Genomic DNA, 26938 nt, shown 5'->3' with positions numbered 1-26938 from the left:
TATGCAGCCTTGGCACCTTGAAACAACTGTCTACAGCTGAGAATGCTATGCCTTTGTAAGCAGACCTCTGGGTTCTTATGAAAGCCTAGTTCTGCATCTGTTGGATGTTGGAAGTGCTGGGAGTGAGCTTCTACTGTGCATATTTGCATTCCTTGTTGAATCCATTAAGGATTAGTTAACACATTTTGCTATTTAGCTGTGTCTGTTATAAGTGTAAATACATGTGGGGAGCAAAAAATTATTGTTCTTGTGCTCACACACTGTTACAAATCTTTGCATACCACAGCATTCATGTTTTGACTGAAGCATGTACTTTTCTCACTGCAAATAATAGTTCAATTGATTAATTGTTCAGAGACATTTTTTCCCTGTCAGCAGAGCAATTCTCACTAAGACAGAGTTTCTACACCTTTCCACTTTGTTTACTTCAGGGGAGTTTAAGAAATAATCACTCAAGTAGATTGCATCTGAGAGCATTATAAAATAAAAATAAGATAAAATCTACTCCTTGGCTTTATTTTCCTGGTGAAGTTGATTTGAAGTCTGCTCAGAGCTCCCTTTCAGCTATAAGAGGTTGAGAGGTCACTCCAGGGACCAAATGTTCTCTTCCCTGTGGTTTGCCTTTAACCAATTTATATTATGTAACTTTGTTACTTAGAATCATAGGATTACCGAAGTTGGGAAAGACCTCAAAGATCACATGGTCCAACCATCTAACTACCACAGATATTTTCCTTCTAAGCCTTGCCCCTTAGTATAACATTTAAACTTTTCTTGAGCACAGCTTACTTACTTTGTACCCTTAAAAACGTTGGGATATTGTGAAGATTTGAGATGCAAATGCTTGTGTCTGGAGAATGCAGGCAAGCAAGTACCTTAGCTATTTTCAAGAACAAGCCATCAATGACATCATGAATAAGGATGAACCTTATCCATTACTTCATTGTTTGCAAGCATGAAATTCCGCTGATGCAGTCACTGGTTTCCATTCTATAAATAGAGATGGTAAAACACTCTGTGATCCTCTGGCTGGAAGAGTTGAACCTGTGCATTGAACTGTAGTTATCATTAATAATACTGTTATAAATAATCTGTAGTTTTGCTAAAATTGAGCTTTAACTTGTTGGAAACCATAACACGCTTTCTATACATATTTTCAAGACTTCAGTTGTAACGTTTTAAAGCATTTAATCTAATTCTGTCAGTTCTTATTATGTTGATAGACAACTTAAGCGCTATGTGATAGCTTATACCTATATGGACGCATTTCTTCTCAGTTTCCATTGCACTGTTGAACAGTTTGTCTGAATAAAGTCAGTGTAGTTTCTATTTAAAGAAGTGGAGGGAAGGTGGGTGATTTGGTTACTTAGCAGCATACTTAGTTCTGCTTTGCATTTGGACAGTTTTTTCCTCTCAGGTGCTTTGTGAACATTGGTCAGTGTCAATAACTATTTTAGACACATCAATAATAGGGAGAGGTTAATAATGACCTTCTTCTAAATTAACTTCTGTTATTTGGATACTGAAATTTTGCTGGATGTGATTGAAAAATGACCTCTTCCAAAAAATCCCATAGAGTTATATGCTCATGCTTGCAACTTGTGTGTTTCTGGGTCTTGAACTAATCTGTCTCTGTAGTACTTACCTGAAAGTTTTCTTAGGCTATTTTACTGGGGAGTACTTGTAAAAATTCAATTCCTGTATTCTTTGTTGTCTTCTTCCTTCCTGAAGGGAAGGGAAAGGCTTCATCTTAGTTTTCAGGCAGCAAAATGTGAAGAAAAACTAAAGAACAATAGTTTGGGTTGAGTGTTACACAAAGACAAAATAATCAGATGACACAGTGGGTTTAAAGTTGGCATCACCAAAGGGCACTTGCAGAAGGTGGTCTAATTGCCGGAGTGCAGTTCAGCTTCAGTCTTTTGTTGATCTTGCACATAATAGTCAGTAAATTCATGTGGTGTTGTTTCAAACAGGGAAAAAAAAAACAACAACAAGCAAAGGAAATCTAAAAACCCATCAGAAAACAAACCAAAAAATCAGTTTCCACTTCCCCAGTGGAGACGTGACTGTACTGATATAACAATTCATATGTAGCTAATATTCATAAATGCATATTAATAATTTTCCTGTAGGTACTTCAGGTTGTCCAGGGAAGGCCCCATCCCTGAGGACGTCTGAAGGCAGATTGGGTAGGGACACAAGCAGCCTTATCTCTGATGGGTAGCAACTGTACTCATGGAAGTGGAATTAGAACTAGACTATCTCTAAGGGCTTCTCCAATCTAAACCTTTCTCTGATCTGAAGATTTCAGGAACCTTGGCTAACTAGTTCACTTGTAAGCTAGTGAGCAGTTATTTATTTACTTAGTTATTTAAATAGTCAAGATTGATTTAAAAGCTTTCTAGTACCACTTTTAAATTTGCAAAATAGCTCCTATGGTTGCAGTCATAGTGTTAAATGGCACTTAACAAGGCATCTTGTATTAAAAATAGTAGGCTGCTGTCTGGAGGAAAAAAAAAAGCAGCGAGTGTAATAGGAAAAAAAAAATAAACAAATGCAATCTGAATCTTAGCTATGAATCTGGCTGTAGGCAGTTTGGCACCAGTTTGTACCCTTGGAAAGCAGCTGCATTGCAGAGGAGCTGCTCTCTGATGGGCGGGTGGCCTTACAAACCTGCTCAAGGCTGTGCTGCAGCACTGCCAAATGGGATGCCTCTGCCTGGGGACAGGTGCTGAATCATATCTCCCTTGGTCAAGCAGGAGCCATCTGCTTCTGTATCAGTGCTGTTCTTTGTGGTGATGTCAGCCTCTCCTTTGCAATGGAGAGGCTGCAGAATAACAGTGATTCTGTAGCTGAGAGGGATTGGTGACTAGACAGGCTTTATATTTGAAGTAATTTAATTTTAAACTTTTTTTTGTTAGCATATGAAATTGTTACTCCTTCTACTAGCTAAATGAAATGATGATGCTGGAACGACAGGCATATAATCTAAACCTTTTGTGGAACAGCTTTATTTTAACCAGCATTCCTGGGTGTGTATAAGTGTATGAAAATGAGCAATAAGCAGTGGATTAAGAGAAGCGGTTAAACACAGTAAAAGGGTCATAAAGTCATTCCTGTAACAAATGGGAGATATTCCATTTGCCTACTAGTCCAAGTTGTTCCTGCAGTCCCCAGAAGGGTTAAGCAGCCCATGTTCAGTTTGATTCTTTGTGGATTCTGGTAAAATGGCATAACGTGGACCTTGTGTGGTTTTAGACTTAGAGGTACTGTCTAGGGCCACTTATGTAGTTTTGCCTTTCCTGGAGATCTTGACGTGTCTTGCACTCAGGTGCTTCTGTGATGCAAGTTTTAAACTGCTGCCACAGTTCTGTGGAAAGGGTGTTTTTGGAAAGGTGTCTGACTGTGAGCTAAAATAAATGGTGGGCCCCAGGCTCCCCAGAGCAGCTTGCTGTTCTTGGAAAGAGCAAGATGGCAGCACACGGAGCTGCAAATGCCAATTTTTATTTATTTTTTTAATCTCTCCTGGCTGTATTAAAACTCCAAATGCCTACAATGGCCCTGTTTTAGCCTCTTACCCAAAGTTTTTCTGTGGTTGTTTGTTGACACTGTTTTCCTGTAGATCAGCAATTCTCCACCAAGAAAATGGTACACAAATAATATTGACAGAATAAAGAAAATAAGACTGAATAAAAAATATAGATGTAAATATCACTGCATCCAACATTATCTATTATCGGAGAACATGCTGATTAATTAAACTATACTGGTTTGCCTGCTATACAATTACTTGATGAAAATATGGCAAAACAGACTCAAACTGAACAATAAATGGAAGGAAACATTCTGCTGTAGGAAAATTTATGTTTAGCTTCAAGCTTGTTTAAGCATTCTCACTGAATGTTTTAGGACTTGCATATCCATTTAAATGCTTTATTAAATCATGGCCTAAAGCTCTTTAGCTACCTGGAGATGAGTAAAACTATAACAAGAGAAAATAAAGCATAAATTTCATAAGATGAAAAATAGTGAGGAAAAACAAAACCCAAACCCAGCAAATAATTTTGATGCAGGATATTTTCTTAGGTATTAATGCAAGGCCACTGGCTCTACTCATCTGGTCATTAATTCAGAAGGAATTATATGGGCTTCATTTGAAAAGTAAATTTCTGCTCCTTGATGGCACGTGGAGTTGTTAGAGACCTCATTTTTCTTTCTCTAAAATGTGATGTTCTGCTCTTGGAGATGACAGTTTGGATTCTCAGCCAGTTCAGACCAGCCTTAGTCATGCATTCTGCCAGCCTAATTTTCCCTTCATAAATTCCAAGTGTACAAGGACAGGTATCTATCTTGGGCGGCTAATAATTCTTCTGTTTCTTTAAAAGATGCTATTCTTATTTATTGCAAAACCAGTTTACTAGATTTTATATATAAATAAAATTTGACTTTGAAAAGCTATTCTTTCTGACACCAGTGAAAGGACAAGCAAGTTGTTGTCAGTTAACACGTTTCTCAATGCTATGAAAATGTTTTGTTGTTGTATTTTGTTGCTTTTTTTTATTATAGACAAAAACTTTTTAAACAGTCTGCCATCAAATAGTCACCTTCCGTAAATACTTTTCCTTATGAAACACTTAATAGCATGAAAATTCTGGCTGAAATCAGTGTACACGCACAAAAAAGTTGTCAACCAGAGGAGAGTGGCTGCCAGATATATTTAAAGCAGATATTGATTGAGATACCATCTTACAATCTTGGCCAGCAGATAACTTTTACAGTGAACAGGGAAAGCCAAGAGGCTAAATCCTCCAAAGAGGAGGGTGTTCAAAAACCTACCCAGGCTCATGACCCAAGAGCAGTCTCTTCAGAGTACTTCTGAGTGAAATAGTCTATTATTGATTCAACAGGCTTTCTCACTTTCCTTGTCTTTAGTTTCCTCTCTATTGTCCTTCAGTTCAGTCATGTGGGGCTTTTCAGGAAATATCAGTGAGGAAGTATCTGATCTCTTGCTTTGTAATTTCTGTTCTTCTCAGCCAGAATACCTTGTTAAAGTGCAAAGAAGTTTGAGAACACAGGTGTTAACTAAAGGGTGAAGAGCTTAAAAGAGCATTGTTTAGACATTTGGTATAGATACTGTTTGATTTTTTTTTTTTTAATGTATATACGTATTATTTTTATTCATATAAAAAGCCAATAATTTTACAAAGTTTAAAGTCTGCTAAATACACTGTCAAGACTGAATTTCAATGAAACCAGAGAATTCCACGCAACAGAGATGAATGATAAATGCCATTCCAGCCAAATTCTGTGCAGTTCTTGTTAGGAGGACTGCAGCCTTGTGCCTTGTTTAGGGGATTAACACGAGAGGAGCACCTGTAATGTAGTTTGCAAGAATACTATTGTCCTACCAAGACTGCATAGTGAGTTTGCCTTGCTTAAAGGTAGATTTCCAGCCAAGGCAGATTAGTCTAACTCCTTTCCAGTGAAGTAGATTGTGCCAATTGATATTAGCTGAGTGTTCCAAGTCTATTTTCATGAAGAAAGAATAGAGAAATATGCTTGCTGCTATCACATGCCTAATGGAGACTCAGTTGTTTTTCATACTCATCAGTAACTGTTAGGCTGCCCACTAATTAATCACTTCCTAGCGTGCTTTTTTCTTCATAAGAACAAATATATCTGAGGAATTTATTCATTGAGACCGGAGCCTCAATGTCTGAAAAGCTTTTTCAAGAATCTGACACTTGGTATTTTACAAACATCTATTTCTTTATAATAGAGGAAATGAAGCAAATCAGATGTTGACTTTATTTTTAACAACATGATTGTAGAAGCATAGAATGACTTGTATTCAAAGAGATCTTAGAGATCACCCAGTTCCAACTCCCTGCCATTGACAGTGTTGTGAACCCATCCAGGAACCCATCCAGACTTGCCTTGAATACCTCTGGAGATGGGGATTTCACTGCTTACAGCCTGTTCCCATGCCTGCCCACCTTCAGAGTAAAGAATTTCTTCCCTGTATGAATCTATATCTCTTTTTTGTTTGTTTGTTTGTTTTTTGTTTTTGTTTAAAATCAATACTTATACAGAGGGATTGTATTACAAGGTAGCATGGATGGGGATACACAAAGGAGAAGTGAATTAGTAAGTTGAGGCGCGCTGTAAGAGTTTATGATACAGGGTTGGTGAAGAAATGCAGTCAAGTTTGTAATAGCTTTTTTTCTGGCTATGATCAGATATGACAATTCAAGCAGTTAAGGATATATACTTTATATTTACCTCTCAACATTGGATTCATAACACAGGATGGTATTTCATTTGGCACTAAATTTCTTCATTTTCAGCTGCTTTCTGTTTCCAATGGGAGACTTCTAGTACAGATTTCTGGAGCAGGTACACATAATGCTAAATTTTAAATTCCAGTTTGTTCCCCCTACAAAATGAAGACATTTGAAGCCTTGCATTAAAATGGGCTGGGCGCATTCACGCTTCCATCTATAGCAGGACATCACAGTTGCCCAGTGGAGGTAACAGACCAGTTGAGGGCTAGGCACAAATGCATTAGAAGGCTTCGCTTGCAGTAACTCAGTCTGGAGCTTTTTCAAGTGTTCAGTCTCATGCTCTCCTATGCCTTGGTCCATTGAATTGCACCAATTTCTATAGGACTAGTCTTCACAAAATGTGTGAAACAGGCTGTAAGATTTTAATACCACTGCTATCTATTTCTAATAGTTGAATGCTAAGCAGGCACACAGGACAGAATTGGAATCTCTATTTCTGGACAACAATAACACTGTGTCCCTAAGGCTGTGAATTTCTGACCCAGAGAGTTGCAAAAATGCCATGTTGTGTAAATGCTATGACTCCAAGGTAATAGACTTGCTAAAGAGCTTCATCTTATTTAAGTACAGTTCTCTGCGCTGGGTTATATTCCACAGGATTATAAATCCATTTCAATTTCTTAAAGCTGGCCCTATCTGTGGGACCCTAACTTGCTTAATAGTACCGGTCCGTGGTCTAAGGATTTTAAAATGTAAGATAAATAATGGTTTGATCCTTAGAGATGAAAGGTTCAGTAGATTTACTACAGCTGATCGTCCTTAGATTCTTTTGTCACTCACTAAGTTCCTTAGAACTGAGAGTTTGCATGCTGTATAGGAAAGTCTTCAGAGCAATTTCCTGAATAGAATATAGCGGACGATTATATATATTCATTTATTTTTGGTGATTTGCTACTGGATGCTTATTGATCTCTGATGAAAAAGTATTGTGGAAAGAAATTTATGTTCTCATAAACTTGATGGCAATAGTGATAAACAGGATTTGCATGCAGGTATTAATACCATTTCCATTCTCAGCAAAAAGATTATATTGCTTCATTCCAGAAGACTGGAAATGAGAATTAAAGTGCTTCTCCTTTAAGATTCTTGACCAGTGTGTCTGTACACATGTGCATGCATGGAATATACTTACCTTATGGTGTACTGGAGATGTTTAGGCCTTTTTTTTCACATTTAGTAAGGATAATGTGTATTTTGGTACTCTGGGCTTGGTAGTTCAGATTCATGCTACAGAAATATTTTCCATACAGAAAATGACCCATTTGTTTCAGATTTTTCACGTCTAGTGTGGTGGGATCATATAGTCAGTTTTGTAAAGGCAGATTGCTAGTTCATATGTCTGTAGTTGATTCTGATGTTGGAGGTGTTTAGCTGTTTGATGTGTATGTCAGTGTTCATGGTACTCTGACAATTCCCCACAGAAAGGGGGAGCAAGGTGTTTGTGCAGAAACCTCCAATGTGAGAGCTCAGACAGAGAAAATGCTGAATCAGCAGGGGCTGTAATTTTGTTGAGTTTCATTGTTTAAAGTAGAAGCCCTGTAGAAATTGGTGACATAGAATAACCTTGTCATCCATCTTCAGGATGTTAATCATGCTCACAGTACATTAAACAGTCAATTTTATCTGTGCATCAATCTCACAAAACGATGGGAAAAACAACATCGTGGTAAGAGAGGCCAGCATAATAATTAATATGCAGTACTAAATCTCTCATAAGTGGAGAGTAAGAAAAAGAAAGCTCGGTCATTACACTGAATTTAATTTGCTGAGGGAAACAGCCTTCACACCTGAGCCACAATCACAGCTTGGTTTTCTCTCAATTAAATCCATGCTTGTCTAAAGCAATGAGGCTTTGGAGGACAAGATCAGGGCACTTGCTAATGAAATTCCCTGCAGTACAAGGACATTACGCAGAAACCATTACAAAGCAGGAACCACATAATCTGTATTTAAAATTCTCTCTAAAGCAATGAATACGACATCTTAGTGAACATTAGATGTAGACCATGTTGTTAGTAATAAGAGTGGTTTTGTCAAAGTAAAACTTTTAAATGCATACAAGTATGCTTGCAGCATGTTTGATTTAAGGAGTGAATAAGAAGGACTAGTTACATTTAAAAACTTACACAAAATTATTATTTTCAAATTATGGCATTACTTAGCTTTTTCTTTTTCACTTAAGAATGTATATCACAAGATAGATGTTTCTACACCTACCTTTATAAAATCTACAATAATGATAGAGAAGCACCTATCTAGATCCATTTTTGATTCTTTCCTTTATACGGTGGTTTTGGCCAGATGAAGCTACAGCACTATGAACTACTGCAGTGTTCCTCTACTAATTAGTATTTTTTGCCAGCCCATTAGAATTTCTGGCACTATCACATAATCCCCAGATAATTTCAAGTTGAGGCTTCCAGAACGTTGCTGGTCATCACTACTATTTCTGATAACTTTTACTAAAAACCATGCCTTGGAAAGATGATGTCTAGCTGAGCAATTCTTTAGTATAACTATGCAATCATAGAATGCTCTTAAATTTTCTACAAAAGTATGAAAAGGTTTTGGAAACGTTATCAAGGTTTTTTTGTATGTAGATATTTAAATGTAAGTGTCCCAATTTGATATTTTTTTCCCTACCAAAATGTATAAATGGACAACCACCCTGCTTCTTCCTTCAGTTAGTGTAATTTGAACTCATTTAATGTCATGCCAAGTTAGCCTGTTTCTCATATGCTATACCATACTAGAGCTACATGGGCGGGGGGAGGGGGGGGGGAAATAAACCTGTTAAGAACACTTAAAAAAATAAATAAAGTCAAGTAGCTTTAAGTTTGTTAGTTAATGGAAGGGCTTTCATTTTGTATCAGAACTTTTTCTGAGCATTTCTAAGCCAAAGTCATGAATCTTGAAATTTGACAAAATGGGAGAAATGTAACACTTGAAATTAGCAACTTTGGGAATCCCAGCCTGATTTTCGCTGTTTTAATCCAAGTAGTTTGTTTCAATTGAAATATACTGTAGTTAAATAACTATAAATGATCGAAAATACGATACTCATTTTGAGAATGTTTCCATGGGAACTACTGAATTAAAAGTTTTAGAGGAGAAAAAGGGTGCAAGAAGTTAAGCATTTTCTCTTCCCTCCCCTGCTATGACTACATTTCTCTTGATTCTGCCTAGTTTCACACAGGAGGTCTAGATGACCTGTTTCCCTTGGTAACTTTGTCCAGATAGTTTGTCTATTTCTATTGTAGTCATATTTGAACCAGCTGGAATGGATCAAATCATGTAGGTACGTCATGTGATACTCATGTCACAAAAGCCTTCCTATCTGAGCCTAGTCGTCATGTTCCTATCTGTAAACTTAGAAATTCGAAATAATGATCTGGGTTTGGAAAATCAGAACCCTCAAGAAAGAATTCTTAAAAAACAAAACAAAAACCATATAACCACATGAGATGACATCTTTGAAATAGTGGTTCTGCCATGATGTCCTTGGGACACCATGTTTATGGCTCTTTGGATCTCTTTGCAGCTTTGGTAGTAATCTGTAAGACCCTGAAAACAAACCTGTATGGAATTAGAAGCTCTGTCTGGGGCCTTAGGAATTCTGAGTTTGATGGATATGGCAATAGCCCATATCTGACTACAGATTTAAGTATGCTAAGATGAGCAGAGTAAGAAATGAAAGAAAATTGGTAAAACCAAAGAGAATGTAATAAACTCTCAAATGATATACTGTAAATGAATCTAATGGTTACATTTAAAGTAAATGAGCTCCCTTCCACCCCCAAGTACAAAATAATACTCAGAGTTGCGGTACCTCTAAGAAGATGGACAACAAAAAAAGGGAAGGATCTGTAAAGGATTTTCCTGTTATGTACAAATAATAATTAAAAAAGACAGGAATAATAGTACTAATTATAAACAAATAAAAAATCCTTAATCAGGCACTAAAAATTACCTAGAAATAGAAGAACATAAGGGTAGTAACAATTTGATAAGGGGAAGCCAGTAGTGTGACTGGAACTCTAAACAGCATCAGTGATCGCAACAAAAGAATTCAAAAATGCAGAGCAACAAATGAATTTAGAGTACCTGCAGATAAGAATTCGACATGAGAATCCTCAACGTACTTTTATTGTATTCAGTTTTTCTCCTGTATTTTCACAACGCTCATGCAAGACAAGTAATTATTAATAAATTTACCCTGATCACAATTGCACCTTAGGAGATCTGAGTGAAGGAAATAGAGGTGCCTTATACCCCTTCTGATCTGTGTTTCTTCAACAACATTTCACAGTGTTACTCACCATAAAAGAGAATGGTAATAAGGGATAAGGAGTGGTGCTATGGTGGGTGCATGTATGAGGGAATCAAACTATGAAGGTGCTGATGCAGCAGGAGCTTTAATGGGGTGTTGAAGATCTGAAGGAGAGAGTGGAAGTGGCCTATATAGCTGAATTAAGATTTCGAAAACTCTTCTAGATTTATTAAGAAAAGAGATGAGAGCTTAGTGGAAGTTTGGTTGCTTAGTTAATAATAGGAAGGTGTAATTTTTTTTCTGAAAATGTAAATTAAGATGGACTTTTTTAAACTAAGTAAATATATGCTTGAAAGTGTTTTTTTTGTTTGTTTGTTTTTGTTTTTTTTTTTCTTATTTTGTGAAAGGAAGTTTAGATTTCTGGGATTAAGGGGAGGAAGAGTGGGAATTATAAAGTTACTCTTAACTACACTTTAGTTTTTAAAAAGTTAACCAAGAGATTGCTCTCTTTATCCTCATGGAACTGCCAGGACAACTGTCCTCCAACCTTTCTCCTTTGTGAAACAAGTGTAAAAAGAGGGCATGTCAAGCTGGTAATTAAGCCTGCTTCACACTGTGCGGTTCAAAATGCAGAGCTAAAGCAAACCAGGGAGAGAGGATCCCTCTGCTGCACCTACTGAGCTGCAGAGAATGAAATTCTTTTTCAGCATTCTGTTATCTCAAAGGAAGGACATAGAAAAGCCTGAATAAATTCCTAATAATTACAGTAGTTTATAAACAAGCTATTATAACAGGACTAAGGAATGCTCAAAACAAATTTCAGTTCACTAAATCCTAAAGAAAAGGACAGAGGTGGAAAGCAGGCCCTGTGTTCACTGCTGTTTCCAAAACCAACCATTTTTTTGACAGGAACAAAAAAGGAAAAGTTTAGTGTGAATTCACTCAGCTGTGGCTACCTATGTTATCCTATTAATGTTTCCAAATGAAATATTGAAAAATGCAGTAGCTAAGACTATTATTAAAATAATAATAATAATAATAAATCCTCTAAAGCAAACAACCCCCTCCAAAAGAAACAGGCAAACAAAATCCCCTAAACTGCTACCAAAATTTCCATGCAGGAAGAATGCTTACAGGTGCTCTCCTAAGGTTTTCGCAGTACAGAGTCAAAATGAACAGAGTACAGAGATTTCATTTGTGAAAAAATATTGACTAAGGACTTCTCTAACTAAAAACTGCTTCTGTCAGTGCCTATTCTAGCAGAGGTGTTGCATTTGAAACTAGCTGTAGGAAGTTAGTACATTTGTTGCACTGATTTGAGTAAGATGAGGGTTACATCTGGAGCTTGCCTAATAGTCTTGTGAGCAGTGGCATAAGTGGGTAATAAATGTAATATTTTGGGTCACCAAAATGCCATCTGTTATTTCTGTTGTTCAGAGCTTAACTACACAATGTCTGATTGTAATGGCTTGAATTTTGGACAAAAGTATGTTATAGGGAAATGTGCATAAGAATAGTTCAAGGCAAAGCGCAGGCTGTGAAGGGTGTGGAAGGAGCTGGAAGGCCATTGGCAGCTATAGGATTCCTGCCTGCACTGGAGGCTGTTGCAGGTCACCTCCCTTGTTTCCTGGCTTTTAAACAGAAATTTCAAATCCAAAGTTAAAGGTGTGGCCTCCACAAATTCCAGACCAGAGTAAATATCTGCTCGATTGCAATGTTAGTTGCTGGATATGGACAGAGCAGTGTTCTATCTAGTTATTTGGCCCAAATCCAGTAAAATCTTACTTTATCCAGCTTTTTACTATGCGCTTGCTAAATTAATCTTTGTGAAAGCCACCAACTGGAAGTAGCTGTAGAAGCAGTACATGGGGGAGGTATGCTGCAGCATATGCTCTGGTTCTGCCCTTGAATAGGACAGTTCTGAAAACAAATTATATAATGTGTTGACAGGGAACTATAATCCCCGAGGTAAATTTGGTTTCTGAAAATATTCTCTAAGCATCACTTGACAGACCCTTGGAGAGCAAGGATGTGGTAAGAATGTTATCTGTCACATTGTTAGTGGATTTGAACCCATCCAATCTTTTTAAAAGCCAGAAGGATCCATTATTTATAGTGGATACACAGCAGATAATACAATGTTTGCTTAATTTTAGTGGAAAAATAGAGAGCTCTTCAACCTACAGGATTACTTCAAATACATTCACTTTTGATCCTACATCTTATAAAAAGGGTCCAACTCTTTTGAGAGTCCTACTGAGAATTTGGTCATATTTATCTCTGAGCCGGACTGTTAGAAATCCAAAACTATTTCAGTGACTGCAGTCTGTGTGGACTTGCACAAAAATTAATGGTAGAACCTGACTTAGTCAAGCATTACTAAATGGTATGACTAAATGTCTAGTAATCAAACTTGTAGTTTACTCATTGATGTAGTCTGGTAAGATAATGGAAGTGGAGGAGAGCATGCAGTGGTGGAACTTGGCTTGTGTTTCTTCTTTCAGAGGCTTTTAAGTGAGAGCTTTAAAGAGATTTTAAAGAGTTTCATCAAGGAAGGTTTAATGCTGTTATTTTGGTGCTAGATAAATTTGGATCAAATGGGAAGCATATAGCCCTTTTTATGTTCAAAACCGGTTGTTATTAACTGAGTAACTTGAACAACTGTATTTATAGTGAACAGTTACCTGCTAAATGGATTTGCCATTATTGAGACCATTACCAAGTCACTGGTGGTACATCTCTGTCAGGGCTGGTCCCATGCATGTGTTATACATATGACTGAAGCATGATTGCCACAGTCAGTTTCATATGGAAAAAGGAACTTGGGTTACAGGCAGTTTTGAGTGTTTCCATTGTGGGAAGAGGAAATGCTTCCTTATGACTTACCATACTCTTAAGGGCTTAGTTGGGCATATGACTTGTCATTAGGGGTCTGCAGAGAAAGTGAGACAGTTCTAAACAGGCTCAGTGATTGTCTAGTCAAATATTAGGCCAGCTCTGCTTCTGCAGTTATTAATGCACATGGAAACTGGTTGTGGATAACCAAAGGAATCTGTTGAGAGGTAGGAAGTGTACTCAGGTTCAGACTGTAGCTGAAGATTTAAAACTTCAGTGTAGATCCACATTTGTTAGTTTTCTCTCTTTTTTTTTTTTTCTTTTTCTTTTTTTTTTTCTTTTTTTCTTTTTTCTTTTTTTAAGTTACAACATGCCATACTGAAATAAGTGATTTATTTTTTCCCTTTTTATTCCTCAAAGTTATCCATGTAACCGCAATCTGGAAATAAAAAGTCTGTGAATATCGTTTCCAGCTCCTGCATAATACTAGGAGTCTCTGCTTAGTGTTGATCCAGTTCAACTGGATACAGGTTGAATTGGTAGGTACCTTTATAGGTTGAATCAAAGGTACATCCCTGTAAGGTTCTATATACACTCAGGTTTGGTTTTAGCAAAACATACTGAGACATGCTTAACTTGGACAATTTAGTAGCTCTGCTACAGTGTCCGTTAAAATACATGCTTGCTTTGTTGAAATTAATGAGCTTGAAGTTATTAATGCCTTTCATGCTGCTATGTGTTTCTGCCTTAAAATACAGTCGGGAAGAAAGTAATAAGTTGTATTTCACTGGCAGAAGCCATTTAAAAATGAATAGGTTCCTCAAAAGCTTTGTGGGAAAATGCAGTACTTTACAGAAGATTAATTCACCATTTCATTGCATGAATTTCTCCTATTTTTTCCTATTTGAATGCGTGATACTGCTGTTTGGTCTTTGATCACTCCAGTGGATCAAATGGCAATTGAATATCACTGAAAAGCTTTCCTTTTAGGTGAGTGAAATATCATGGCTCACATTCAAGTTCTTACATGCTTGAAATAATGGAAGACCTCACCAATCTTTTTGTTCAAGTTTTACTTTATTGTTAGTTACAAACATTGCCTTTGTGTTGTGGGGAATTCTATTTATTTATTCTGCATGGTTGACAGTACTGTTTTAATAGACGTTTATTTACCTCATTGGAACTATTCTGTCACCTCAGATATTGCCTAGTTTTGAAAGGAGTGCAAACCTATAATCAGAAATAGTAAAACACTAAGGAAAATGTTTCTTTTATAGTGCAGCAAGAGAAATATGACTATTATTTCTATTTCACTTACTGCTTTACCTAAAATTTACTTTTTAAAGAAGGGGGATGTGATATGAAAATGTAGCAAAACAATGCATGCTGTAGCCTATTTTATAGAATAAACAAGGGAACTCTTTTTTTCTGATTCCTTTATTAACTTTATAACTACCCTGTGAAATACTGTAATGTTTGCATAGATCCTTCTTTCCTGAAGTTTTAACAGGAGACTGTTATTAGTGATGATGGTTCATAAATACAGGATGACTTTTTGCCTGTATGTTCTTTTGTGGCATGGACAGTTACCCACTTGAAATCCTAGGGCAACAAAGTAGTAGGATGAATTTTCTGACTCATTTTAGTTTGACATATATATCTTTTTCCTTTGATATTTTGCTTTTCTACTCTTTACTCTTGCAGTGCCAGTTATCTCAGACACCCTGTCCTCCTCCAGCTCTTGGTGCTGCTCATGAGTTGGGCACCAGGAAGTACATTAGCAGTTACTGAACTGCCATCCTTTTTCCATTCTAACCAAATACATAATGTCCATATGTCAGATACTATATCTGTTCTTTTTGCCAGGGAAGTGTTGAGATGGTGGTTTTGCCCTAGTATTGTGATGCATCCAGCTGCTGTATTGAGACAGCAAGGTGATCTGTCGTAGCACATAAATCTCCTTTTTGATTTGTAAAATGAATTCTGTGCTTTTTGTTCAGTACTGGAACTGCTATTGGATGGTTTTTTACTTCTTTTCAGTATTCTGCTCTCACCTGCAAAATGTTTCTACTCTGCATTGTTGAGGTCTCTTATGATGTTCATTTGGTCCTTGCAGGGCAATCTTTTACCGGCAGAAACTCCAAGGAAGTCAAAGGCCACTGTGAGGAGACTAGGGTGGATGAAGTTGCAGTATAACAAATATCATGCTCAGAATAATGATACCTCTTTGTGTTTCAATAGAAAGCAGAGGTGCATCTCTGCAATGTTGAATTTTCATTCTGCTCACATTCTTTATTCCATTGATTTCCAGTGCTCAAATCCTGTTTTATTGAAGGCATCCTCCTCACCAACTGCAAAATGTCAACACGGTTTACAAAATATTTTATCTTTTCTATCACCAGCTCTATTCAATTAGGTGTATATCATAAACAAACATTAAGACTCCAGCGGCTTCCAGTGGAAATAATGGAGAACAGTGATGTAATTTTTTGCTGTCCATGTACTTGATTCAGATGAGGCAGAGTAAGACAACTGCCACTGACTGTCAGATGTTTCAGCATGAAAGTAACTGACTCACTATCATGTGTATTTTAGACCAAGTAACTCCTAATTATTCAACCAAACTGTACAGTCTGACAGTGTGAATTCCAAGGAGTAGAGTACCTGAAAATGGGGGTCATATTCAACCATTGTTGAAAGTTACACAGCAGTAAGTCAGGTACTTGGAAGCTTTAAATGAGGGAAACTGAGTCAGAGCTCATCTACAGCAGAGACCGGGGACAGCTTGTGAGCAGCCTTTGGTAGCATAGCTGTGGGAAAACCTTATCTGATCCACAAGTTTCCCTCCTGAGCACACCAAAGAAGGGATGCCTCTTCTTCCCCAGAGGAATCCTCTTAGAGTGAGTGAGAATAGAAGCAGCCTGTAGAGCTTGGAGTTTGAGTTTCTAGCTTTCTCTACTAGCTTCAGCGATGCTGCCCCCAAACTATGCATTTAAAGTATAGTACAGGCAGTGACTCACACTTGTTGATTTAGGGTCAATTTGGATCAGCTCACGAGAACTGCAGAGCAATACATATACTCTATCTGACCTGCCTGAAAAGATCAAATTTAAAAGGGAGGTGACTGAAATATGGCAGATGAGGGGAGAAAAAAATGAGCTAAAAGTCTGACCAAAACTAAGTTTTTCAGTGCTTTTTTTCCACTTAAATCAGTTCACTTCATACAATAGGTCAAAAGAAGTACATAATCTTTCCAAGAAGGATTTGAATTTTAACCTTTTTTACCCTCATAAAATTATACTAGCTATGAGCTTTCCTTCCTGTCCTGCTCACTTAATTCTAATGACAAAAAGTGCTGCTGTTTTTGACTTAAATTACTCCACATGAGGCCTAATCTCCTCAGTCATCTTATGTTCTTCTTAGACAAATAGTAGATAGTAACTTTATCTTATTAGCTTTCTGATCAATTCTTTTGCGCCACAGTATTGAGCAATGATTAAAAATAAGTGAGGCAAATGAATAAATGCTGTGAGGCTTTTAGTTGCTCACACCAGTGATACATTTCCAAGCATCTGTAGGACTTGGTTACTCTTCCTCTGAAGAGAGAATCGCCTCATTGGAACTACCAGGTAGAAAAGTAAAGACTCATCAGGCATGATCTCTTTAGTTTTCAAAATGAGGAGCTCCTGTGTGAATATTGTAAGCAACCATGTATTAATTATGTCAGGTCAAGTTCAGGAATATCAGGCTTTGTGTCTTGCAGGCTTTTCTTATCCCAGTGCGTCCTAAACCAGCCTGTGTGGTGGTTTTGACTCCCTTTCAGTTTATCAGTGTACAGCTAGCTCTGAGACCCTTCCTTACAGCATGGCTATTGGGATGGGTCCTTCCACTTGTGCAGCTCATCTTTCTTGCCTACACCCAACAACTTGTATTTGTCTCTCTGGTATTTTGTCTTAGTTTTAAAATCATGAAATCTGTCAAGATTATTTCAAACTCCTTCCTACCTACAGTCACTCTTGACTCTATTTGTCTAGTTAGTATCGCATCCATCTAATGACAATTCAATTTGCATCATATATTTAAATTTTCTTAATAAGAATGCCATGCAAAACTGACAAAAGTTTTGCTGAAAACAAGGTGTATGGCATCTATTCTTCCTCTCCAACCTGTCTTGAAAGGAAACTGATCTGATTCAATACTAGTTCTTGATGAACATGTTGGCTGCTGTTAATTTCCTTTTTATCTTTCAAGTGCTTGTAGGTACTTTTGTTAAGAAGTTTTAAAATGTTTGTGTATAAAAACGAGGCCAATTGTTCTAAAATTCTGAAGTTCACCTGTTTCACTCTTTGTAAAAGGATGTGTATTCAGAAAGAAGCAAAGCTTATGATATGGCATGGCATAGTAGACCAAAAGCATGGAGTAGTGTTGGTGTTTGTCTTGGTAAAAATGTATCAACCATACAGTTATACGCCACTTGTGAAAGAGAAGTGGTGTAGTGGTAGGAGGCAGGCTTGTGTCTTAGTCAAGCACCTTCAATTTTGGTGAAAGATTTGGATCTGAGGGCATTCCTACAAAGTTTGTTGTTGTTTTTAAGAAATACTGTCTTTTGTTAGGCTCTATAAAGGAGGAGAAGATAATATCCTTAAGAAAATGCTATGGAACATAGTCCTACTGATCTGTAGGACTTTCATTATGAACTGTTCTGATGAACATGAATCTGGATAGATTATTACTGGATACAAGGCTAAATTTTTATTTAGATTTTTGCTTCTGCAAGCTCAAAATACTTTATGGCAATGTCTTTATTTCGGAGTCAATACCAAATACAAATCATGTAGTACAGAATTCATGTAGACTTAATAAATTGCTTGAAAAATAAGAGTTAATATATTGTAATTATTTCTCCCAGAAAAGAGAGGACGGGGGAAGTTCTATTGATTTCCAAAAATTAAAAGGCTTTTAAAAGAATTGCGTAGTGGCCTTAATTTTAAGAAAAACTGTTTTAGTTTAACTGTAAATGTGTGAATTGTATGGATGTTTAAGGAACAAAAAAAGGTGAGCATAGAAGTTGTGAAATCCCTTTTATAGAAACGTTTTAATTATAGTTTAGACAAATAGCTTGCAGGGGCAGCATAGTTCTGCTTGACTTTATATATCAGTTGCAGGGCGTAAATGGGATGTCTTAAGGTTCTTTTCAGATCTTTTATTATTTGTGTAACGAGTATCAGAGTGGTCACCTCTCAATTAAATGCTTTGAGAAATGTTAAGTAGTGTAGATCCAGTACCTTCACTCATTCTTTGATGACAGAATGAAAGCTCAGAATGTGCTATAGAATAGAAACTGTTTTTAACTAACTGTAGTCAGGATTTTGAGGAAATTTCAGCTAAGACTTTCTATTACCTGTGGCAGAGTTTACAAACATGGACCAGTAAGAGATATTTTCACAAGAGGAAAGTGTAAAACACATGACTGCTACCATTCTGATTTTATTTACTGTTGCTCTATAGCAGCACTGCTGAACTCCACTGAATCAGTTGCTGCTATTTTTCACCATGTGGAAGGGTTTTACTCTGTTCTTTTTTTCCTCATCTGTTTTGTTGTTATTGAAAATTGATGTATCACACCAAGAATTTATTGAATTATAAAAGCAAATCTGTGTTAATTCTATACATAATGTAGACAATCTAAGTTATTTAACATATATGTTTCTGCTGAGCACAGGGAGAATAGCTATCAACAGATGCAGGAAAAGGAACTTTTAAACATTCAAAACAACAGGAGCATAAATGTATAGTATGTGACAACCTTCATATTCTCAAATGGATTAATGTGGGGTGGTTTTTGTTTTGTTTTTGTTTTTACATCAGTCCATACAATTAACATTAGCTTCTTTTTTTGTCTATTTTAACACCTTAGTTTGTGCTTCTAAAAAGCTTTGGTTAAAAGCATTTTTACCACAAACATGTTGAACTAATAGGCTTACTCTGGATTTTAGTTAACCAAAGCTGCATGAATTCAGCTGTGTAGGGGACACATTGTTGCATCTGAGATGAGGTGGATGAATGATACCTTACACCAAAGAAAATGAATATTATGCATAGTTATCTCTTGTTTGTGTGGCACCAAGAATGACCCAGGTGCTACAGAGATAAGTAATACAACTAAGATGAATGAGGTCTCAACACAAATGATGCTGTTCTAGACAAAAAATGGAATGAGGCATAAGAAGGGAATGATTTGAAAGAAAAGCAATCAATAGTTTTTAGCTTGAAAACTCTGCAATTATTACATGGAATTCATTAGTGCTGTGAAGTAGCAGGATGATGTTACAGTGCTGACCCTTTGACTCATTGCAGATGACATCATCTGTACAAACCTGAGCTTGTCTCTTCTGGAAGCACAAGTCATCCTTCTCCAAGGTGGAGAAACACCCCTCTTTCCCAAATGTACCAAAGGAGAGAACTTGCAGAATTTTGCACTCAGTTCTTGTAAGAATAGACTTTGTTCTGTGTACAGCTATCATGACTTCCATGGTCACTGGTTATGGAGAGATTATAAAGCCTGAACCCATGCAAAACAATTTACAACCAATGTAGTATGTTAGAAATATAAATGTGTTGTTGTTATCATCTGTGACTTCAGAAACTTCATAGTTGATAATAGCTGCTTAAAACAAAACCCACCTTCATTAATAAACTCATATTGTGATGTGACAGTTCATCTGCATAGCAAGTATCATTTTGAGAAGGACTGTTGGCAGTTCTGGTATACAGACAGAAGGAGTCTAGTGACTTCAAGTAGTAGCAGCAGCACCTCATTTTCTCCCTATATATAGAAGAAAGGAAAAAAAAATACAGTTTTAGTACCTGAAATTTATTTATTGTAATACTCACAAACCTAAGTTCTGCAAGCGTTATAAAGTGTAATGTGAGAGAGGAAATGGAACTGTAGTGGCAGAGCTGGGCTGATGTTACTGTCTGCTTACCAGTGGAATGAACCTCCCAACAAGATGGTTTCTTTTACAGAAACAGCACAATTTTTATGGTGGTTGTCAGGTCCTTTTATTTTTCTTTTCTCGCTTTTGGAAGAAAAGAGAAGACGGATCTTCTCTGCTTCTAATTCATGTAAAATTATTTGTTTCTTATGTGACTTTCAAGGAGTATGCAAAAGTATCACGAGCTTATTTTTGAAGCAGTCAACCCTTGGTAATAGTGAAGTGGGCAGGACAGGAAAGAAAATGCAAACAACTTGAGAGTTTTACTGCTTTTAATTTTCTTGCTGGAATGGAGTAAGAGGCAGAGGTAGAAATGAGCTGGAAAACTACACAGGGAAAATATAGCATTTGGGAAACTTTCAAAAATAAGGGCCTCAAAGTTGAACCAGTGTCTTAGAAAGTGTTTAAGAAACTTTCTGTTCTTTCTAATGTAGTTTTTGAACTATATAGGAGATGCATTTTCAGCTTCTCTCTGTATTTTGAGTATTTCCCCTTTTCCAGCTAGAAGCTGACCTACTAACGAAGTCACTGGTTTTGAGCATTTAAAGTTTTGCTGAGTGTTGTGAAACACAGAATATACTCTGACTGAGAGACAAGGACATGTTTGGTAAAGATCCATAGGAATTAAAGACAGATTAATAACCCAACACCGAAAGAGGAGACTGAAGGGGAAAAGAAAGTCTTAGACTCAGATTGAAGGTGTAATTTACCTTACCTAATAATTTACCTTTGATGTGTTTTTAGCCACAAGGAAAAAGTATCTTAGATATATCAACCTACCCCAAATTCTACTTAGATGTATCCTTTTTATTTAAGCCCTGCTTCTACTTACTTGGTCAGGCTTCCCCACTTGATGAGCTGTAGAGATTTCAGGTGTTCATTTTTAGAGCTGCAGTGTGATCCTCTGCATGTGGGCTCCTCAGCTCACACCACTGCCTTGTGAGCTCATCTCCTTTAGCAGCATCCATTTCTGGTAAGTCTTGGGGCTTGGCCAGCGCAAAAGATAACCAGCTGTACTGGGGGACACATATTTGTTGGTTGGTTAGTCCAGGCTGTGTTCCTGGAATGTGAAAGAACAACTTCCTGGTTCTCCTAGAATCTGCTGTGTGCCTCTCAACTGGAGAAATTTACATGTTGTGAAATACTGAGGTTTCTTTTAAAGATTATTCTGCCTTATTTTCAGCTTCAGAATCTGCCCTGGGAGAAGAGTACAGCCCCATTCCCCACTAAGGGAAACAATAAGTAACTGAAGCATAAAGTACCAAGTCAAACACTTAGAAAATGTGAAATAGAAGATGCTGCAAGGTCCTGCTTGATGTGAAGAGATTACAGAGACCTGAGGATCCCCCCAGTATCTGTTTTGATATGCAGTAATAATAACTGTGAAGAAGTGATAAAGAGCAAGCCATAGCAGGCTGTAGAGTTCATGAATGGCCACTTTTTTCAGATCATTTACACACAAAACATTTAATTTCCCAGAAATGTTGTGTTGCTTCATTCTGTAACAGTTTGCTGAGAGCCAGCCCTTCCCCGGAGTGTGTTTATAGGCAGTACAATACCAGCTGCGAGGGGTGGAGATGATCTCTGTACATAGGATTCACATGTAGGGCAAGTTGAAAAGAGATCAATAATTGTCAGATAAATGACTTTTGTACTCAGGAGGGCTACCTGCATAACTTTAAGAAGAAAGGGAAATAGCGATCAGACCTCATTGTTAGTGGTATGAGAATAATATCAAACCTTGGATTTAATAAACCTGTCTGAGATCAGGGAATACAAAGTAGGTAATAAGCATGTGGGTATAAATAAGTTACTTATCTAATATTTAAGGGTCATAAAATTATCGAGACTGTTTCCTCAGCTTGTGAAAGTTAGGTTTAATTTGCTTAAGTAAGTGGTGTTGGTCTTTTCTGATTTTCTTTACCTGATTTAGAGGCTGCAGGTTTTAATCAAAGCTGGATATATAGGACCAGAAACTGTGAGGTGTGGTTGCAGGGGGACTGGTTTGTTAAGTTACCCATTTGCTCAGTTTTGGTGTTGTTAACTGAAAAAAAGTCACATGAAGGATGGTAATTGTTTCCTCCTGCTTGCAAACCATTTACAATTCCACTGGAAGTAGCATTTTAAAACTTCCTAAGTTACTTTTGTGTAGCACAGAGACCCTGAAGTGGGTGCAAAGGCTGTGAGCTGGGCTCTGGGGCTGCAGGTGGTGACCCTACAGGCTGGGCTGCTGCCACCTCTCCTGTGCTGTGCATGATAACGGCTTGTCAGCCCTGGGCTAGTTTCCTGAGTGAGGAAAAAAGCAATATATAAGGTAATACTCACCCTATGCTTAAAAGAAGAAGAAGTGACTTGAATGAGAATAGAAGTATGGAGGCAGCTTCCTGCTTTTCCATTTCTCCTGCCTATGCCTGGGCTTTCAGAGTTAGTTTACTACAAATTATTATTATTATTATTATTTGTATCTGTGGCTTCATTTTAAGTGCTGCTTGCTTTACATTTTTTGTGTGCATATCCTTTGAATTCTCTCCCACAGCATTAATGGACTTAGATATATGGTAGAGAATGGTGTGTGGCAGAAGCTATATTAAATAATCTGTGGCTCTTGGAAATTTTCTTTGATTCGAGTCAATGAAAGAATTTTACTCTAGAGCTTTTTCTGTTGCAAGATTTACAGGTTAATGTATGAGCTTATTTTGATGCTTTTGAGATCTAGAATTATGTACAGAGGTGATAATTCTATCTTGAACTTCACAGTTTCTGAAAGGAAGATAAATTTCAGGTTGCAATGTTTTAAAATGGGGTTTTATGTCCATGAGCTTCTGTTAAAACTCTGACTTCAGTCTTAGCTTCATTCATGGAGCCTTGAAACGAAGCACAGGTGTCATTTCAGGCATGTATTGAACTGTTGTTTTTTTCCATCATGATTTGGGTACACATCATGTGTTCCTGCACAGGCAATGGAGAAGTATAAAGCTGTAGGAAGCGAGACTTGTTTGTGATGTACAAAGGTTTTGTCCTTAATACCCGCTGTCAGTATTTTTTTCTGTACGCCTCATATGGATACCTTCTTTCTTCAGTCAATACAAGATTTCTAATAAATGTATATACATGCATTTTAGGAAGTACTACCTGTATATAACATTTCTTGCTTTGCATTTTTAATAAGAAATGAAATTCACAAATCCAAAAATTATTATAATCGACCACATATTCCTATGGAGTTTGACTGAATGCAAAAGTGACATAAATAATATGCATGCATAACTTCAGTGGAATTCTTTGCTGTATGGGGGACTGGGGAGTTACAACCACTGAGTTCCTTCTAATTTTCTCTCTTCTCTGCTGCTGCGTTTTTCTTTCATTTTTATGTTGAGTGTGATAAGCTGGAAAGAAGTTGCATCTGGTGAATAACCAGGTAAAGTGATAATACTTTATAAATCCTTGTTTTTGTTTGCTCTTCTGCTGGAGCACCATCCTTTGGTTCAGCTTGGAAATTACACCCCTGTTCTTTAGCTTCCTCTGCTCAGAGTATGGCTTTAAATGAGGATCTATGGGGCAAGGATTATAAGATTCTGCAAGGAAGAGGAATTACCCCTGAACTAGGACTAAAATCAGAAGTTTATTTCTTATGACAAGCTCTGAGGAGAGACAGAGACCAATAGCAGGTCAGTCAAATTGAATTTATGTTATAGAAAGTACAGAAGATTTGGTTTTAAGGAGTAATTTGTGACAGACATACTGAGGAGCTTGTTCAACATAGGTAAAACCCATATAAAGGAAAAAAGACTGAGGAGGAGAGGCTTGTCTGGGCTTGATTGTACCTGCTAGATGAGGTCTGGCTGAAAATGTTTGCATGAAGAGAAGCAAGAAATAATAGAATCTATTAACTCTGGAAAGATCTCTTCTATTTTTTACTAATCAATTAAACAGCTTCCATGTTTTTACTGGAGGATTATTTCATGAAAGCAGCAGGTCTTGATCCTTACAGCACTTTGTTCCCACGAGCTTTTCAAGTCAACACTCGATTTGAATTTGCTTAATATCACTTAATGTATTTATTTATTTGTAACGTGCGTGCTTGTGCTTTCATGGAGGCAGAATTCTGTTCACTGCAAGCGATACAGGGTTTTGAGTATATTTTAACTAAAATCTGTAATATGCAGTCATTTAAAAGCATATTTGCAAAGCATTGTTTTACAAATTAAATGTAATGGAAATCCTGCATATAGACACAACATTACAAAGATGATAGCTGACACTTTCCATTCCAAGTTTCTAATATTATCATTATGAGTAGTTGCACGTGGCTGATCTCTCTAATGTAATTACATACATCTTTGTCATAGGGAATATGATTTTTCCTATCTTTGTCTGCCTTGGAGAAGTTGAGTAACACAGAATTGAGAGTTGAATTCTTGATTCTTTTTATGTTCTCTATTTAGATCACTGGAGGTGATCAGAAGTTAATTGTCTCTATTCAGATCTGGAACAGGTTGAGTTAAAATTGGGACAATGGAATAACTGTACATCCAGAGAAGCAAAGTTGAAGGCAGAAAAAAATGGATTTCAATCCAGCTTGCTGCTGGAGGTTTATCCATCCCCTATTACTCAGGTATTAGTTTCCAGTAATTAGGAGTTATCACTTTACTCCCGTAAAGTACTGATTTGCAGGACTGCTTCCTGGAACTGATCACAGAGCAAACTCTTGGAGTGTTCCCTCTTGTTTCTTCTGTTTGTCCTTAGAGTCAGCTGAGTGAAGCTCTACCAATTGCTGACCACAAGCAGTACTTTAAAAATCAAAGTACTCATAACCATATTTAGATTGGAGCAAGTATTGCAAAAATACTTATAGATTTGCAGATGTACTTTTGGCAGTCTCTACACAATCACATAATACCTCACTTTTGTGCACATTAGATTGTCAGGTGCTTTGTTTTTTTTTTTTAAGTACTTCTAGCACTTCTAATCAGATGACAACCTGACTTAGTCAAAAATGTTATAGTCTATCTTGCATAATTCACCTAAATAATAATTCAACACCTCCCAGTTTCCATTACTGTAACTAGAGAGCCAGATCTAGCTGTTTAAAAAATATTTAATTAGTATTTATAGTGAATTTTTAAAGGAATTACACAATTGAATTAATGTAAATAACCAGGGGGCACTGACATTGTGTCTGCCAAAGTCAGGGGCAGGCACATTTATTCAGTTGTTTAAATGAAGGTAACTCTCAGTCCGCAAGTTCTCAATAGTGCAGTTTTGGAAGCTTCCATCATGCTTCTATTCCCTAAAATGTTTTATTTTGGTTTTAGTTGCTGTAAGTTGCCATTGATTTTTATTTTAATTTTTCCTAACCTTATTTGCTTCATGATTTAAGATTAAGCCAGAGCTGCTATCCATCTAAAAATCACCCTGGCTTTATAAGCCAACCTCTCACATCCATCTACCAATCATGGTGATTCAACTCAGGAAATTAGAAGCAGCAATAATTTTTTTATTTTTATTTACTTATTTATTTTTTAAACTAGAAGATTCTTATGCCGCTTCAGCTCTATCTCATCAGACACAGTTTGTTTCAGTTTCTTGCTCATGGATTCTATCAAGGTGTAACAGATGGCATATTGCCACTGCCTCAAATTCTGGCAGTCAGAATGGCTCTTTGCATTTTTTCCTTTTAAAGAGCTATCTTGGTTATTTAAAAAGTCTGTATGTATGAAACTTACTAACAAGATAAAAATGAAGATAATGCTCAAGAAAAGGACGAGCATTATAATAACAGTATCTGTTTACCAAGGGATCTCAATCTCTTTTAACTTTTTACTAATTACTGTGTCTACATCCTGATTTCCTTAATAAACAAAACTCATATATATGCTTTTTTTTTTTTTTTTTTTTTTTTTAATTTTATTTTTCCTTAAAAGTAACGTCCAGTATGCATTTCCAGAACTGGAATTTAAGTCTTAGTAAGAATAAAAGTGTGAAAACTCAATCATCTTCACTTCTGACAGATTTTAAAGGTAATTCACAAATATGATAGTTCCTTTTAAGCTTATGCCAAAGGCTTGGCTCATTGTATGTTTCAGCCAGAGAAGGGTGGTTCCTCACCTTTATCTTTGGCTTCTGCTGTGAGCAGGTACTTATGGAGCTCAGTATTTGTGAATTTACAGAAACTCGTTATTCCACAGGATTGAATAAAAATGCCTGTGTTGCAAACCTTAACTCTGTATTGTTGATCAATATATAGTGGATTTGTATTGTTGTAACATGACACACTGTACATATTATTATCTATAATCTCTTGTATTTTCCTACCTCCACTTAATTTGGCAGTATATGTCTTAGCCACGTTGGAGGTAGTAAGGTCAGAGAAACTTTTTCTTTAAGGATAGAAAGTCCAGCTGGGTGCATACCTAAAGCATGTGAAAAAGAGCAGGGTCTTTGCACTATGCCAAATCTGCTTGATTTTGGAAATCACGTAGACACTGTTGTGT

The sequence above is a fragment of the Excalfactoria chinensis genome, chromosome 8, assembly GCF_039878825.1.
Source record: "Excalfactoria chinensis isolate bCotChi1 chromosome 8, bCotChi1.hap2, whole genome shotgun sequence".
In the NCBI taxonomy this organism is placed as follows: domain Eukaryota; kingdom Metazoa; phylum Chordata; class Aves; order Galliformes; family Phasianidae; genus Excalfactoria; species Excalfactoria chinensis.
Note: the sequence above shows the minus strand (reverse complement) of the source record.